This window comes from Protopterus annectens, chromosome 9.part0 (genome assembly GCF_019279795.1).
Source record: "Protopterus annectens isolate FY-2018-M chromosome 9.part0, PAN1.0, whole genome shotgun sequence".
Classification (NCBI taxonomy): Eukaryota; Metazoa; Chordata; order Ceratodontiformes; family Protopteridae; genus Protopterus; species Protopterus annectens.
In genome coordinates this window covers 720,302,691-720,319,626 of record NC_056743.1, presented here as the reverse complement: position 1 = coordinate 720,319,626, position 16,936 = coordinate 720,302,691, and the positions used below count along the sequence as shown (strand labels likewise).

The 16,936-nt window shown below is 35.4% G+C and overlaps 1 protein-coding gene across 2 annotated transcripts in view; it reads right to left on the bottom strand.

Annotated features, from left to right (window-relative positions):
* Nucleotides 1–16,936, bottom strand: part of LOC122811480 (MOB kinase activator 2-like) — a 326,857-nt gene that overhangs the window by 246,841 nt on the left and 63,080 nt on the right. The window lies entirely within an intron of this gene.

Sequence of the window (16,936 nt, the reverse complement as noted above, 5' to 3'; positions counted from 1 at the left end):
GACCGTCTCTCACATGTATGCAGAAACACAAGTCCATATTTATGCACCCCATGCAGAGATGCTAGTCATGATTCCTTTGCATGTTTTGCAATGTGCTTATGCATTCAGTTAACGTGTTGGCATATAAATGCTACTGAAGGCAGTTACATAATTTGTAAACAAAGAAGAGTGCAGAAGAATGCAGGATTTTATTGTGGTAGTTGTACATGTCATAACTATTATCTACTGCCAGCTGGTATACAATACTGCACAGTATTGTGACTGGTTAAACACAATCTTCTTAGTAGTAAAACAATATAATAACACTGCAAAAAGACGAGTCATCTTCCATCTTCTGTGATCACTATTGTAATAAAAAATAAATATACAGCCACAGTAAAACAAAGTATCAAACATCTAAAAAAGCACACAATAGAGTCACTCATCCATACTTCCAGACAGCAGTGTACATCCAAATAGATCCACATAATTAAAAAACAGGTACTGACGTATTATCGCAACCAGATTTCAGTAGGCGCATAAATCATCATGCTTGTGCGAAACGAGGTTGTGTAAAGTCTTTAGTACTATTCTGTCTGATAGTTTTTCACATGGGAAGAGGAATAATGTTTAAATTCCTTTTCCTGGGTAACATCTTTTCCAGACTTATAAGCAGGACTGCTGCTTCTCAGTCATTCTTTCTGTTCGAACTCATGCAACTCACCGCGTTCCCTACAAGACAACTGGGGCTTTGAAATCTGTTAATGTTTACACGCTGTAATATGTGATTGTTACATATGGGAGATATGTGTGTGAATCATTCGGCATTTACAGCACCTCTTGGTAGTACTGTAAGTGCCTGCTGCCAGTAAACAACTTCAGATGAACAGTACAGTATGTGTGAAGCAGGAAAAAGTTTAACACCCCTGGCATGGGACTCCCGCTGGGAAGAAAGTCAGCAGTGCCTGAAGAATCAGTGCCCCCTTAGTCAGTATTTGTTGCAGGTACCTTTGGTTTTCATGCTTACTGGTCCTGAACACTCAAACATTTGGCATATTCCTGAGTAACTTCCCTTTGCTGAGGTTGTAATCAGCAAGGCAGGATTTGTGATGCAGCGTAGCATGGTGGAGTTCACAGAAAAAAAAATGACACACCACTCAGGAGTACAAAATTGCCCCGTTATTCCTGTCCCTGCCTTAAACCCTCAGTTGAACGTTACTACTTACTTGCATACACACCCCCTTCCAGCTAAAGAGACCTCTTTTCATACAAACATAATGATTTATGTGACTTCTGAAATCTGGCTGCGATAATACATAAGTACCAAAAAAATTATAATTACAACCATACAGCGTCATGTACATACTGTTCATACTTGTGTTACAGAGTCTTTGTACATAGCCTGCAATAATTCTAACAATGTTTTTGTGACTTCAGACCATCATAGGACTGCCCAAATCAGCTTTTTGGGAAAACAAGGTCAATTGAAAAACAAAGTTTCAGAAAAAGATAAATGTTTGTCTGATCTTTAAAATGTTTTGTGGGGGCATGTCCCTTTATATAGCTCACTGTGGAAAGCTGTACCTTTCAAAGCCCCCTACTTAACATTCTGACTACAAGTTCATTGCACTATGACCTTCAAAACAAGATCGCGTAAATGAAGCTTTATAAGCTGTAAACTGAAAAAAACAGTGTATTCAAAAGTATTATATTCATTTCAGTAAAAAAATCCATATTCGATGAAATCTGCTAGATGATATAAGTTTTGATGAGTTTCATTTCAACCAACTCAGAGAGTCAAGCAGAACTATTTCCTTAATTGACTCTGAATCATAAGTTGTTACAAATCGGACTGACTTGCTCACTTCTTGTACTCAGGGGCATAGCTCTCAACTGTTCAGATTTTCACAGAATGTCCAGATTTTTGACTCATATTTTTAGTTCATTTCTAATATAGTTTTCTGGCAAATCACAGAGGACTGAAGTCAGAAAATAATGGCAGACATTTGATTTTCAGACTTCATATCCTTCAGAAAATTTGGGTCTATATTATATATTCGAAGTTTCAAAACTTCGAACCTCATATGCTCGGCAACATATGAGCGAAGTTTGAAACATTGAAAATACAATAAAAAATTTAAAAAAAAATTACCTCAACACTCTGAGCAGGGGGTCAAGTCCCCCTGCAACCCCCACCTGGGGGGGCTGCACCCCCCCACTCCCCCTACTTAAATATACCAACTCCGAGATCGAACGTCAGTGCAGAAATGGGAAATTTCCCCATGCTGCGCCGTATGGAGCCGTTGCTTTTCACCTTTGAACTTTTTAAAGTTCGATCATATGGTGTCAATGACATTTAAACTTTAAAACGTTCTAATAATTAATAGGGACCCAAAAAAATCATGCTAATGCAAAACCTGTAATTCTATCAACTTTCTAAGTTTGTAAGAGCAATATTTAAAAAGTATCCCTATTTTTGGGTCTTTGTCCCCCCCCATTACTCATGGCTTTGTCCAGATTTCTTGCACTAAGACGTTGAGAGGTATGGTCAGGGAACTGTCGGGGCAGCATAGCTAGCTGCCAGAAATTTTGCTTTCTATAAGGTTACATACTGAACTGGTTGTAACAGCAATACTTGTTTTTGTGTGTGTGTGTTTTGCAAAGATTATCTTTAATAGGGATTTTTTTTTGTTTGCGTGTACATTGTGAAGATATTTTAGAGACAAACTGACATTTTCAGCAGCTGCTTAGATGGTCAGCTATTTTTATTTATCTTTATATTTTGCATATTGATTGTAGCATGCAAAATGGCTGCTTAGTTGTCAACCAGAGAGTAATGAGAAATAATCTGCCTGTTCTTTGCTTATATGGCTTAATAAGAGTTACTCCATCACCTGTACCACATTATAAACAACTAGAAGAAAAGAACATGTTTATAGATCCTCTGTAAATTATGCTGGCAGTCAATAATGTGTCACGTTTGCATGTTGTCATTCCCACCATATCCTGCTAGAGAGCTTCCCATAATATTCGTGTCATACCTGTTTCTCTAGTTTGTTTCTTTTTCGGAGTGCTTTTTGGTCTCTACCTATGTTGCTGCTGTTTTATTTGGTTTTCACTAGCCAAATTACAAATGCTAAATCAGAAAGGCAAGACATTTAAAGCACATTTACATGTTAGCTCACAGATGAGAGTTGCCCAAAGGTTACAGAATCTGTTTTTTGCAGGCTGTTATGTAAATTAATTTAGCTACACATTTCACTTAGTGTAGTGTACCAATGAACATTCACAGCCAGATGAAGGTGGCGAGGTATGATAGGTGCAAAGGGGCTCATGAGGACATAGTTAAATAAATGTAGCACGTCATAATGCAGATGTGTAAAAAAAGGAGCACCATGTAAGTTCAGTGAAGACAGAACTTGACTTAACATCTGAAAAAAAATGCACAAAGCAGTACCCTGAAATAACTCATGAGTCATTTTCTTAATCTAGTGTGGTATGATATAATATTATAAAACCAACAATCAGCATAATAAAGTTTTGCATGTAACCTTCAAATGGCATTTATAATCAGCTTTCGGTCACATTTCTGGAATGGCATTTATTGCTTTGCATTTATTATACAAAACACACACTCAAGAGAGTTCATATTGATAAAGAAATGAGGTAAGTTTACCTTTATTTTTATGTTGCTAGTCTTTGCTTACTAAACAGACAAATCAATGAAGTATGCCTTCAAAAGTAAAAAGTTATCATATATTATACAATAAAAAGCTAGGTAAATGCCCCTAGTGTTTGTATAGCATGGAAGCACTGCTCAGAACCATCCTTTTTCTTTGTTTTGTACTCTGAATGACATTGAAAATGACTGGCTGAAAAGGTCATAATAGACAAACTCCAACATAATTCCACTATAACTTACCTACCTATACATATATATATATATATATATATATATATATATATATATATATATATATAAAATCTGTATTTGTTAAGGTGAGCTGGTCCAAAGGCCTTTTCAGTTATGACACTTTTCTTTATGGTATCGACAAAACACATATCAACAACACTGCATCAGCAACTTAAAGTATACAATGACATTAAATAAAAAAATCTCATGAAACATGGTGAAGAATGAACAGAAAAAGATGATGCATAAACAGAAGTAAAGCATTCAGTTGGTAAAGTTAACTTAAAGGATGCATCATGAATGGGTGCATACAGCTTTAAAGAGGCAGATTGTTTACAAAGTAAGGAATTGCTTCAGTTCATAGGACAACAGTTAACATTATGCCATCCTACACTCCAAGTATATGTAGTTTTTTCACGTGCCTTTATTGCGATTTGTTTTCATTGCAGTTTCTTTGAACTGCATTGATTTTTACTGTGCAAGCCAGAAGTGCATTACAGTGTTTTTTTTTTTTTTTTTTCATGTTTTCCCACTTCTGTGCAACCAAGAAGTTAGGATATATATAAGTAAGGGGTGTAAGGTGTTTGGCTGTCCCACACAGAGGACAGGGAGGCTTATCCTCCTGCACAAAAATAAATAAATAAATAGAGGTGTACTAATAATGGGCAAAAAACCCAAAGATCAACATTTACAAAGTCAACACAGAAAGACTGCCTTTGCAAACAATGACACACTACTAGGCATGTGCCAATCAAGAATCTTGGAGACATGCAACATTTATAAAAAGAAACATAGTTTAAAACAACATTTTTATTCTGCCCTCCCACACCTCCACTAATTACATTTACTAACTCTGATATCACACAGTCTTGTGGAAAGGGCATATTTCCTACACAACAATAGTGCAATCTCACACACTCAATCATCTGTTTAGTTGATCAAATCTTTTCAGCTAAACAGATGTCAACTAAAGACAGTGATGACCAAATTCAGTTCACTATCACTCTCAAGTTATTCTTCTCAATGTTAAAAAAATCAACAGATTGTAACTTGCTGAGTGATTTCGACCAAATGTAGCCAAATGTACTCACTATGGTCCACATTATAATAACTGGTTTCTAGTGCTACTGTAGTTTTTTAAATTTGTTGGTTATGTTTTGCAGCTCTCCTTACTGTGTGATCATAGCTCTCAACCTCTTAGTGAAAGAAATCTGGACAAAGCCTAAAATAATAGGAGGGTCAAAGCCCCCAAAATAGGGACAGATTTTAAATATTGCTCTTATAAACATAGCATGAATTGTCTGAAGGATATGAAGTCTGAAACTCAAATGCCTATCCTTTAGTAACTTCAATCCACATTGTTTTGCCATAAAATTACAAATTATATAAGAAACAGACCAAAAATATCAGCCAAAAATCTGAACACTTGAGAGGTATATGTGGACACTTGAGAGGTATATGTATGATATAGTTATCTCCCAAATGTTACTGACCCACAAATAATTAATTGTTTCTTTTGTGTTATGTCACAGTTGGATTAGCAACTATCACTAAGATTTTGAGAATCTATAAAAAAGAAAGAAAAAAAAAACTGACATACTGTGGTTAACAGTTTTCATCCCTACACATTCTTTATGCCTTTCATTCCATAGCAAACTGCAACCGTATTTACCAAAAGGAATCAAATACATTAATCACATGTTTTACAGGCATGTCTTCAGATGTCACATTACAATCAGGAATATACATTATGGTGTACTTTAATGCTTTAGTGGGGTTTTAGTAGTATTTTGTGGCTACATTTTCAGTATAGGTATTTTCAACCACTCTCCCCTTATACAGACAGGGATTTTTTTCGGGTCAGTGTTTAAAACAAATCCATTTCTGGACAAACAATAAACATTTTTAGTGCTGCCATTTTTCATTATTTATTTAGTTGTACCTCTATCTGCCCTGGTGAGTAAACAATCTTTGTTTTATCCCTCTGTGTCCTCTTGTTGTGGCCCCAAATGACCTTCTGTACGTGTTCATGTGGGTGTCTAATCTCTGATGGGATAGCTGAACTGCAGGTTTGATTCACAAACACACTTTTGAAACTAGTGTACACTTGATAGAGGGTTGACTGAAATATGTTTTGGTTAGATGCAAAACAGTGAAATGTGTCATATCAACCAGTTAATAAAGGTGGCATTTTCGAGTTTATCTTGCTACGTTTCTTGCTGTATACACGGTGCACTGACCATACCTCTCAACTGTACAGATTTTTAAGAATGTCCAGATTGTTGCCTCATATTTTTGGTGCGTTTTTCATAAAATCTTGGTTTTTCTGGCAAATTAGTAGCAAATCATTAAAGACTGAAGTTAAATAATGACAGACATTTCAGTTTCAGACTTCAGAACCATCAGAAAATTTGTGCTAATGAAAAACATGTTATTCTCTTAACTTTCTAAGTTTGTAAGAGCAATATTTAAAAATTGTCCCTACTTTTGTACCTTTGTCCCACTTTTACTCATGGCTTTGTCCAGATTTCTTGGTCTAAGAGGTTGAGAGGCATGTGCACTACTTCTGGCAGAATTCTAAATATGAACAAGTTCTAGCTTCCCCTGTTTTTTTCATCAGTTTGAGATTCTTTTTTATAGTGAACATCTTATCCTGAGACAGACATTTTTCAGGTCTTACAGTTCACTTTATTAATACTCTCTACTATTCACACCAGTAGCAGTTTGAATACAGTTCTACAACCATAGCATTTTATTTTTCTTTGAATGCTCCTCCCTTTAGGTTTCTAGAATTTGAATGCATGTTCCCATCTGCTGACTTCTGCATCTGTCATCTGCTAGTAAAGCATGTTGTCTACTAATATACAGAAGGAAGACAACCGTGTCAGATATGTGCTTGAAACCATACTCTCTCAACAGCTGTTGAAGAAATGTTGGCCAGTAACATTCAATGATGAAGATTGTGGAAGGCAGGGTAGACTCACAGATGGATTTTTACAGTATTAACAGCCACTTGACATTATACTTTACATGCTCACCTTTGAAGAACATTGCTCTGTAGATGGAAATTACTGAAACTTCAGAATCTAGGCTACTCTCTCTAGCTCTGTTGCTTGCATCTGACAATTAGTCTCCTGAACAGAAATATCATTCTATAGCAAATTCTTGCAGACAGTGGTGATCTTCTCTCGTCACATAAAAACTGTTTATTTTTCTAATTTTGTCTTTTCATTTTTTGTTTTACTTCCAGTTTCTTTTTCAGGAAACAGACAATCCTGAAAGACAACACCAACTTTAGTTTTTTGCAGTCAACTCCTTTAAATAGCCACATTTTATTTTAGTTTTTGCCTTTTTAATCATATCAGTTCCCATTATAAGATCCAAACTAATCATACGATTTACTTAGTAGTTTTAATCATATTAGTATACAGTATTTTTGATGCAGTTCATAGTTTTTATAGACAATTACACATGGAATGTTAAGACCAGCATTCTTACTATAAATAACATGTTAAATGGTTACCTGTCAGGCAAAGGACAGAACTTTTACTTGGTACACAGCTATTTAAGATTTATACTTAGAAAGCCTTCCTCTTCTAGCTGCAAAATGTAGATTGTGATTCCTGGTCTATAACCTAAGAAATCAAACACATTTGAGTCCAATATTATACAAGCCCAGAACTAACTTTCACACCACTAAACCCAACTTTTCTTCTCTAGGTCTTAAACTATGGAAACCACTACCAGCAAATCTCTTAACCTTTTATTCCAAATTTAGATGGCAGCTTAAGGACTGTGTACACAACAAACCCACTGCGACAACATTATTTTAGGTCACACTACCTGGTATTTGGACACACAAAGAACCTTCACCAGTTAAACCATCTTAGCTACTTCCCTGACATATATTTTGATACTCTGACATTTTATATACTCTTCATTTAATTTCCTTTCTCCACCTTCACCCCCACAACCCTACAACACCCCCCCCCTTTGGTGCATGTTACTTTTTCCTAATATATGCCATCTTTTACACAACAGTGATAGCTGTTTATAAGACAGCTGGGTACTTACGTATTATCACAACCAGATTCCTAACATAAAAAATTTTAATACATAAGTACCCTGACATGTCCTATAGCATAAGAGGATTTAAATTAAGTGGTTGTGGAACTGCGGTCTCAGAAAGAGGTACAGCTTCTGTTAAATGAGGTTTTTATCTTCTTTTACAACCTGTTCATCTGTGAGTGCTTTATCCAAAGCTTTGACATTCTGCACAGCCTTACGAATTAAACTTTCTACAATTATCCAGTTATATATGGATTGTTTTACAAATGTAGAACTCCATCTCTGTCTCCACATATTTATTTTAATTTAAATGTTATTAATGTAGAGATTCTTATGTCATCAGCGTCTGTTGCCGCTATCTGGGATGGATTATCTTCTCAAATATGGCACTCTTCTGCTTGTTTTCACATGCTGCACTGAGATAGTTATATCACTATGATGAATTTCTTGTCAAATGTCGCTTTAGGAGCATCTGATCTCATGCATTTATACGCATACATGTTTGATATCCATTTTAATGCTACCCAGGTAAACCGTATACCGTTTGCTGACTTTAATACTTTGGTAACATTCTTTGTATGTTGGTTCATTTTTTTCTACAGTGGTTAGTCGTTAAACATTTCATAAATGTGACATGTTAAGCATGACTCAGGAACAGTGTGGTATGTGTATATTTGCTGTTAACATTACGTTGCAGTAAGCAGGTAAGTAAGTAAGTAAGTAAGATACATCATTTCCTGAAAACAATACAAATTACAACAGGTTAGAAATCTGGTTGTGATAATATGTAAGCAACAACAGCTGTTTTTTTCTATTACTTATTTATTTACCATTTTGAACAAGATTAGTCCCACTAGACTACTAGCCTCTTTTCTGGGGAGACTCAAGGTGGCACTTATGTATCCATTATGCATTGTATGTATCCATTTTGTTAGTATCTTTCTCAATGAGCACTGTATTTCATAAACTCCCACATTTATTGTCTGTAATGTTTCCAGACAGTTATTTTCATTTATGACCTATTTGTATCTCTTTTGTATATGCGCTGGACTGAATGTGGTAGTGCTTTATATGCATCAATGCTCTACTCCAGTTAAGAATCAGATAAATAAATAAACAAACAGATATATACAAATACTATGTTTTATCTCCTAAAACTGTTTTATCTCCTAAAACTTAATTTAAAGGGACAGAATGTTTCATACAGATTATTCATTATTAATATGCACTTATGTTACCTACAAATAATAAATGAATTCCTTTTTATTTTACTCTTGGACTTAATTTTAAAGTAGCAGAGAGTTTAACAGTTATGCCTTTACATTTCATTAAATGTTCCATCTGTAAGCAATAGACAGGGATGCAAACATGTTCGCTATGACCCCATTAGCACTTTTCAGCTACAAACTGGGTCACAAAGACAGAGGTAAATGCAATGTCTATTGACACTTTACAGTATCCAGTCAAGCAATGTATTTTGGGCGGTGTGGGGAAACCAAAACATATGAACAAATCCTGCACAGATATGGGTATGGGGACAATATGCAGACTCTCTTCTGTCAATGACCGGGAATCAAGACTGACCTCCAGATTCTGCATTTGTTAAGAAAGCGATCTTAACCACACAGCCACTGTTCTTCAACTGAAAGCAGTAAATGAAATAATACAAACTTGTGCTATAAATGGACCCTGACTGCTTCCATTCTGATCACAGACTTGATGTTTCTGATTCACAATGTGACTGTGATACCATATTAAAGCTTAAGAATTGAAAACATCCTTACTGTCATCATGCAATGGATCTTAGTTATTTACAGCAGTCTTATTATTACTCACTCTGTAACAAAAGAGAGACTTAACTTTAACACAAATAGGAGAGAGACTTAACTTTAAAACAAACAGGACTGAGACAACTTTAAAACAAATAGGAGAGAGACTTAATTTTAAAACAAATAGGAGAGAGACTTAACTTTAACACAACTAGGAGAGAAGTCCTTCAATTTGCAGTAACTATAGCATGTCCTGGGCTTGTTGAAATGAACCATTAGTACTGTTGTGCTGGTGTATGACTGAATGGGTCCATTGTTATCTAACTAGTGGAACTGTGGGTGTGGCATAATAGCTTGCGCTCTTAACTCATTACATCCGAGTGACTCCTCCAGTTTGCATCTGCAATTAACTCATACTGACGCCTGTAGGCGTCAATATTGCTTGTTCATATTTACATCAAAAATTCCAAAACCATTTTATGTACAAAGTTTTAAAAGATTTCATTGTAAAGCTTACACAATGGCAAATTCAACTGCATTAATATTTGACCTCTGTCTAGTGCAGGTAAATAGATATTAACTGTTGTTCTTATGATATTAATTTAAATAGCTATATATTTTTAATTTTTCTAAATATCTCAACAACCAAGTAGCACAGTCAGAAATCCTTAGCCTCATATGAAAGCTTTCGGCTAGATGAATAAAATATTGCTGACAATATATGTGTAACTTGAGTGGTTGCTGAGATATTGAAAGTTGTTTACAAAATGTTATAAATGTAATAGTTACTGTGTTTACTGTGACCTATAAAATTTGGTTTAAGACCTAGAACCTAAAGAATACTACCACTATAAAAATAGTTTGTGTTGAAGAGTTTGCCATTTATACTTCTTTCATAATCCATGTGGTTCTAGTGAGATGAACATTTGTTTGAAATGTGAGGACATAATTTGATTCTGTCAAAAGGCTCAGGCTCTGCGCATTGGAAGTTAAAGTGCAAATTTCCTGAGCTCCATTGGAGTTAATGAGTTCATGAGGATGGTAGGTACCACTGAGTGAGCACACATCACTGACATGGAAGGAATACCTATTCATATTGGTCTTTTTAATTGCTGTTACCATTTGGTCAGATGGAATTATTTACTGCTTGTTTGAAAATGTCTGTCCACTAGTAAGCCATATGATCAACATTCCATGGCATAATAGCATGGCTGTGGCATTTAGAAGTGTTAAGTCAAGGACCTCTGACAGTATGTCACAACAAGCCTATTTTCACCAATATTTTGGTAGTAGTTAGAATGAAAGCATCACAGATGCTACTCATGTTCCAGAAACAGAATAAGTACCATGTAAAATATCCTTCTTTAAAAGGGTTGGGAGGGTGGCCTAATGGTTAAGGTGTTTGCCTTACAAACACAAGGTGCAGGGTTTGAGTCTCACAAAGGATAATTGGCTAGGCTTAAAACAGCTCGCCAGGGCAGTTAGCTAGTACTAACCTATGAACCTATGAAAAAAGCGCAAGATGAACAACATTTTAGGCTACATATGTAGCATGGATATAGAAATGAACTATGTGCAAACCAAGGGTAGTAACCTCCTGAATTAGGTTGTACATGAAATCAGAATTCAGAATGGTGTAGCAATGGGGGTCATTTGTGCCCCATCTTATGTGAACTTGGTGTTACTGGCCCGGGAAAATATGTACATCTTTTTCTCTACCTTTTATAAATATTGTAAACTCTATTTGAGATATCTGGATGACATCTTTATTTTATGAGAAGGTCCTAGGGAGGCAATTGATGTCTTTGGTTTATTTTTAAAGGAAAACTCCACCTTCTCCTACAGTTTAACTCAACTCTCAGGTTGCTTTTCTCTCTACAGTATAATTCCAGTACTGTGTAGGTACTTAAAACCTGCTTGTACTTTATAAAATTTCATTTCCTAACTTTGGACGCGGTGGTGGTGCTGCGGTAGCGTTGTCGCCTCACAGTAAGATGCTGTCCGGTTCGATTCTCAGCTAGAGCGTCTTCTGCGTGGAGACATTCATGAATGGGCATACCTTCGTTGAAGGTTGTGCATCAGGGCTGGTAACTCGGCATGTAAAAATCAACTACCAATCATTAGCGGACCGGAGTTCCGCTGTGGCGACCCATAACCGGGAAAAGCCGAAAGACACAACACAACAACTTTGGTATCAGGGAAGGGAAAGACCACCCACTGTTTAAGCATAATGTCACACACAAGTTGCAGAGGAACTTTTCTACACCTGCATGACATACTACAGACACAGAGAAATTTGTTGTCAGGAGCTCAGACTGCAGTAAACAAGACAGAGAGGTGTGAAGTTGTTTTCCATTGTGTTTATTGCAGAGAGGAAGACAACTTACACTGATTCACAACTGCTCCAATGTTTCCATGCCTTTCATAGCAAAACAGAGCAATTAGATCAGTCAGTGGTTCAAAGACAGTTGTCACTTCTTTTGACAAGTTTACATAAGCAGCAAAGTACTGAAATGCTAAGCTTTAAAACTTTAAATGTTTGTTGTTTATACTACTTTACATTTTAAGATGACTTGAATGTGGTATCAAAGATGTCAGTGACATTTCGAGAAATGTCAGAAAATATTTTTTCTTGTAATTCTTGTAAAGTATCAGCACATTTATCAACATGCAGGGGAGGAGCTGTCAATTCATCTTGGACTACAAAAAGATACTTTGAACAAAGGCCTGCAATTTAGCAGCTGTTTTGGTTGCAGCTGTATAATTCCTTAGTATACTATAAAACAAGCACTGAGACACATACAAATGAGGGCCATTCAAGAAATAAAAGAAGAAATCCTGTTACAGATAGTATGTAAGATGACAGTGACTGACACTAATCCCATTATATGTTAATGAAACGGGAATACACCACTACTTCCTTAAGTCTAGCATGACTCATATAAAGCAAACTTGAATAGATTATGGGAAAGAGAAAAGTGTGAAGAAAAATAAGATCACATTGATATGTCAAGTCCCAATGACAGCCATTTTGCAGAAAATGTATTAACATTCTATAAGAAGCAGTCAGAGTGATTTTGAGATGTTAAAATAACTCAGAAAAAAGAGGGTGAAAAAACAGATTTTTTAACCTCTAAGGCAGAGTTTTCCTTTAAACAACACAACCACATATTTTAAATTTGCTTGGCAATGTAATGCAACAGGCAATAATTACCTTGACACCTGTATCTCCAGAAATAGCAATGGCTTTGCTTCTAAACTCTATAAGAAACAAACCTTTAGCAATTCTTACAAACATTTTAAAAGTTTCCATCCCATCAGTTACAAAAAGAGCTTAATTAAAGGACAATGTATAAGGGTTGCTAGGGTGACTTCTAACCGTAGTGATTTAAAAAGTGAATTTGAACTGTTGGAAAACATGTTTTTAGACAGACAGTACCCTGTTAATTTTATTAAGCCTATTATGGGGCAAGTTTTTAATGAATGGGAAAAAATACAAACCCCTATTAAGAACAGGATTGGAAAATGGGAATGGTACCCAGAATGAAGGTATTTTATAAGAAAGAACACTTGTTCTTGAGTACAATGATTGGCTAAATATATTAAGGATGTCACTAAAAACAATTGGAACATTTTGAAAACCAACCGTGGCATGTATGATATATTAGGCAACAACATCACCTTTGTTTTTAAAACTACACCTAATTTTAAAAGGTTATTTGAATATGGTAGTAATGCCAATGTAAAAGAAGTGAAAGTAGCTGTATTGGGCATAGTGAAAATCGGTATTTGCAACCAGTGTTCATTTATACTTTCTTTGAATGTTCTTGCCCTAGAGAACTCTTCAAAGAGTACAATTCACTTGGTTGTTAGCAATTGCAGAACTCAGAGAACAGTTTATAGGTTCATAGGTTCACATGAACCTATGAACCTATAAACTATCCTCTGAGGATATATAGGTTTATATCGCAAAGTGCTCAAGATGTCCCTAGTTTTTATGTGGGCAAACCAGAGCATGCCTTTAATAAAAGAATTTATAAACATCTTTATGAAATAAAAGCTAGTAACTCCAACAATGCACTTTACAAACACTCCCCAGTATGTAATAATTTCACCAGTTTTAAATTTGGTGTGTTGGAACAAGTTAAAGTGTGGCGAATGGGCACCCTGGTTAGAATATAGGGAACTGTGGTGGCAGCTCAAATTGGAAGCTATGAATCCACATGGTTTAAATTGTATTGTCTCTATTTTGCCAGTACTTAAGATTCAAGCAGTAAAACTGTAGCACTTCAGTGAGTTTGTTTTGATTTATGCTTAATAAACAAGTATATTTTAAAGGATGGATCAAATTTGTCAATTGTCTTGTGCTTTTAACAACCAGTGTTTGATTTTATTAATCAATTTGATGACTGATTTTTTTGGGTGGCTGTTTCTTTAAACATGTATGTATTTAAGAATTGGATTAGGATGTGACATTATTCTGATGAAGTTCAGGATTTCGGAAAAAAAGCACTCAACTTGAACTTTGGACTAACCTTTCTGTTTTATAAATGCAGGTTGCTTAACTGGGCTCCATATGTTTAGTTAGTGCACAGTTTGGCATTCAACTGTGATCTGAATATTTTTACCCCTTAATATGGCACCTATGATGATGATAGCAACATTTTTTAGGCTTAATAGCAAATGACCTGAGGAAAGATGAAATACCTGTTCTACATACAAATTGTTAAAGAAATAAATCATAACTTAAAAGACTTAAAGGACAAATACATCCTAAATGCAATATTTCCTTTCCCCAATGTGAACCATCATTCCTACAGAATGATCTCTGTGCTTCTACATATTAAAAAAGTATGCTTTAGCAATTTCTTCTTCTTTGCAGCATTTTTATATTTGGCAGTTTCCTCACTGCACACCATGTTAGGGCTGAATGAAATCTTATGACACTTTCTCTAGGAATTTGTTTTCCCAATGCTTATATAATTTTTGTGTCACAACTGCAAGTTTCTTGCTAACGAAAAAAAAACACATAGCAAGGTACTGCAGCTCTCTTTTGTTATGCACACTCAATGGGATCATAAAAGTATTTGGGCTCTAAGGATTCACAACTCTACTGTTGTTTATAGCTGCATTCATCCCTCCACAGGGTCCATAAACCTTCCTAACCTTTGATTAAATTTAAATTCACCTCCAAAATAATGCATAGTTTAAAGATCTGGGAATATGTGCAAAATAAAGCAAATATTGATAGCAGAGGGTCAAGCCATAACTTACTGAGATAGTCAGTGATGAGTAGCAACACTCAAAAGCTTTTTGATGTAAAACTCTATATGAAATAAGACAGTTCACTTGATGTTAAATGACTTGTTACTTTGCAAAGATATTTGTGCCAGTACTAAGCGTGCATTGCAAACTGTGTATTTTACTGGACACACTTATAGGGATATTTTAATCCATGTATACTAAGGATTTATAAATGTATTCTAATTTGCTGTGAAAATGCTGAGAAAAAAATATATATGTGAAAATTAGAAGTGGACATTCTTGCTGGCAGGACCAGGCATAGTGAACTTTTTGATGTATTTTGCCATTTGAGACTGACTAATTAGCTTATATTTTACTAAGACAAGAAATACAATACAATACTCTGGCACAGGGCATTATGTTGTGCCCTCACAGTGCATTATGGTAAAGAATGAGATTTCCAAGCAAGAACATATCAGCATTTCTGCCTCCAAAAGGGCATCAAGGATTAGAAAAAAAATAAAATTAGTAATAAGTAGTTATTCTGCTGATGGCAGAATAGAAGCATAGCAAGGGTGAGGGGAAGAGGGCAGCCATCCTAGGTGCAAAGCATCAGAGGGTATAACCAGGAAGTTCCTGACTTCTTTTCTGGACCGACATTTGTGAATGCACTTGTGTGGTGAGTTGCTGTAGCAAGCTAAAGCAAATGGCCTTTTATTTTTGCTCTTCAGATGAAGAGTGAGGGCTGGAGTGCCAGACTGGGGGTAGGGGGACAGGCACCAGGTGAGCCAGCTATAGTCTGGACTGTGTAGAACTTTATACCTGGATATAAAATACATATACTGTTTCAGTTTCTGTCTGTATTAGTGCTTTAAGCAGAGTCATGAACAATGGCTTAAGTCAGAGGAATGGTGAATATCAAATGACAACTACAGCACTGTAACTCTTAAAAGAAGATGCATCTCAGGGGACAGTGATATGTCAGCCATAACTTCATTTTCTAGGAATAAACCAGACTGTAATGAATGAAGAGCAGAATGCATGGATTTGCAAACTGATTATAAGGGAAATGTAACAGACTTATTAATAGCTTATTTATCCTCAAAGACAAAAAGAGAAAGGCTACAACAATTAATAATGCTCTTCAGTTTACACATACAGAAGTCTAATGCAGAAAATGAAGGGAGAAGCTAGCCACGAATGATTCCAAAAACAACTCTGGACAACTGAATAAAACCAAATCCAAACGATTTATTGTATCCAACAAAATAAAAGTAAGCGCTTTCACGTAGTGAAACCTACGCTTCATCAGACAATTCTACATAAAAGACTACACCTCTTATATATCACAGTGCGCGGGAAAATTATCCAATTTAGCAAACAATCAATCAATTCCTTAAAATGCAAACTTCTAGTAAGCAAATACTGATGTAAATTCAACATTCATATTGAAACATCATGTCCCAAAAGTATGTTATAAATACTGTATATATAAAAAGTCATACTTTAACTTTTATACATTGATCTAAGATAGATGACATTTCATATGCTATATCAACTAGCAATAATATTAAAATATTTAATTATACATTTGTAATATAACTTAAAACATAAATATAAATATATTTTAGATTAAATGTTCTTTAATTCAAGTACTGGCCTTATAGATACATAATTATTTAGACCTGGAAACAAATGTGAACCAAGTTTAAAGATCCATTTCAATTCTGCTAAAGCTAGTTCATTTTCAGAATCTCCACCCCGTATTCTCTGTCATAATATTTGTAATACTCTAAAACAAAAACTATGAGAGGAATATTCCATTACGTGCCGGGCCAAGGCATTTGTTTCTTTACATTTGCGGATGCCATAAAGGTGGTTATAGATTCTATCTTGTAGCCTCCTTTTCGTCAATCCCACATAAAAAGCATGACATTGATTACAAGTAGCAAGATAGATTAGA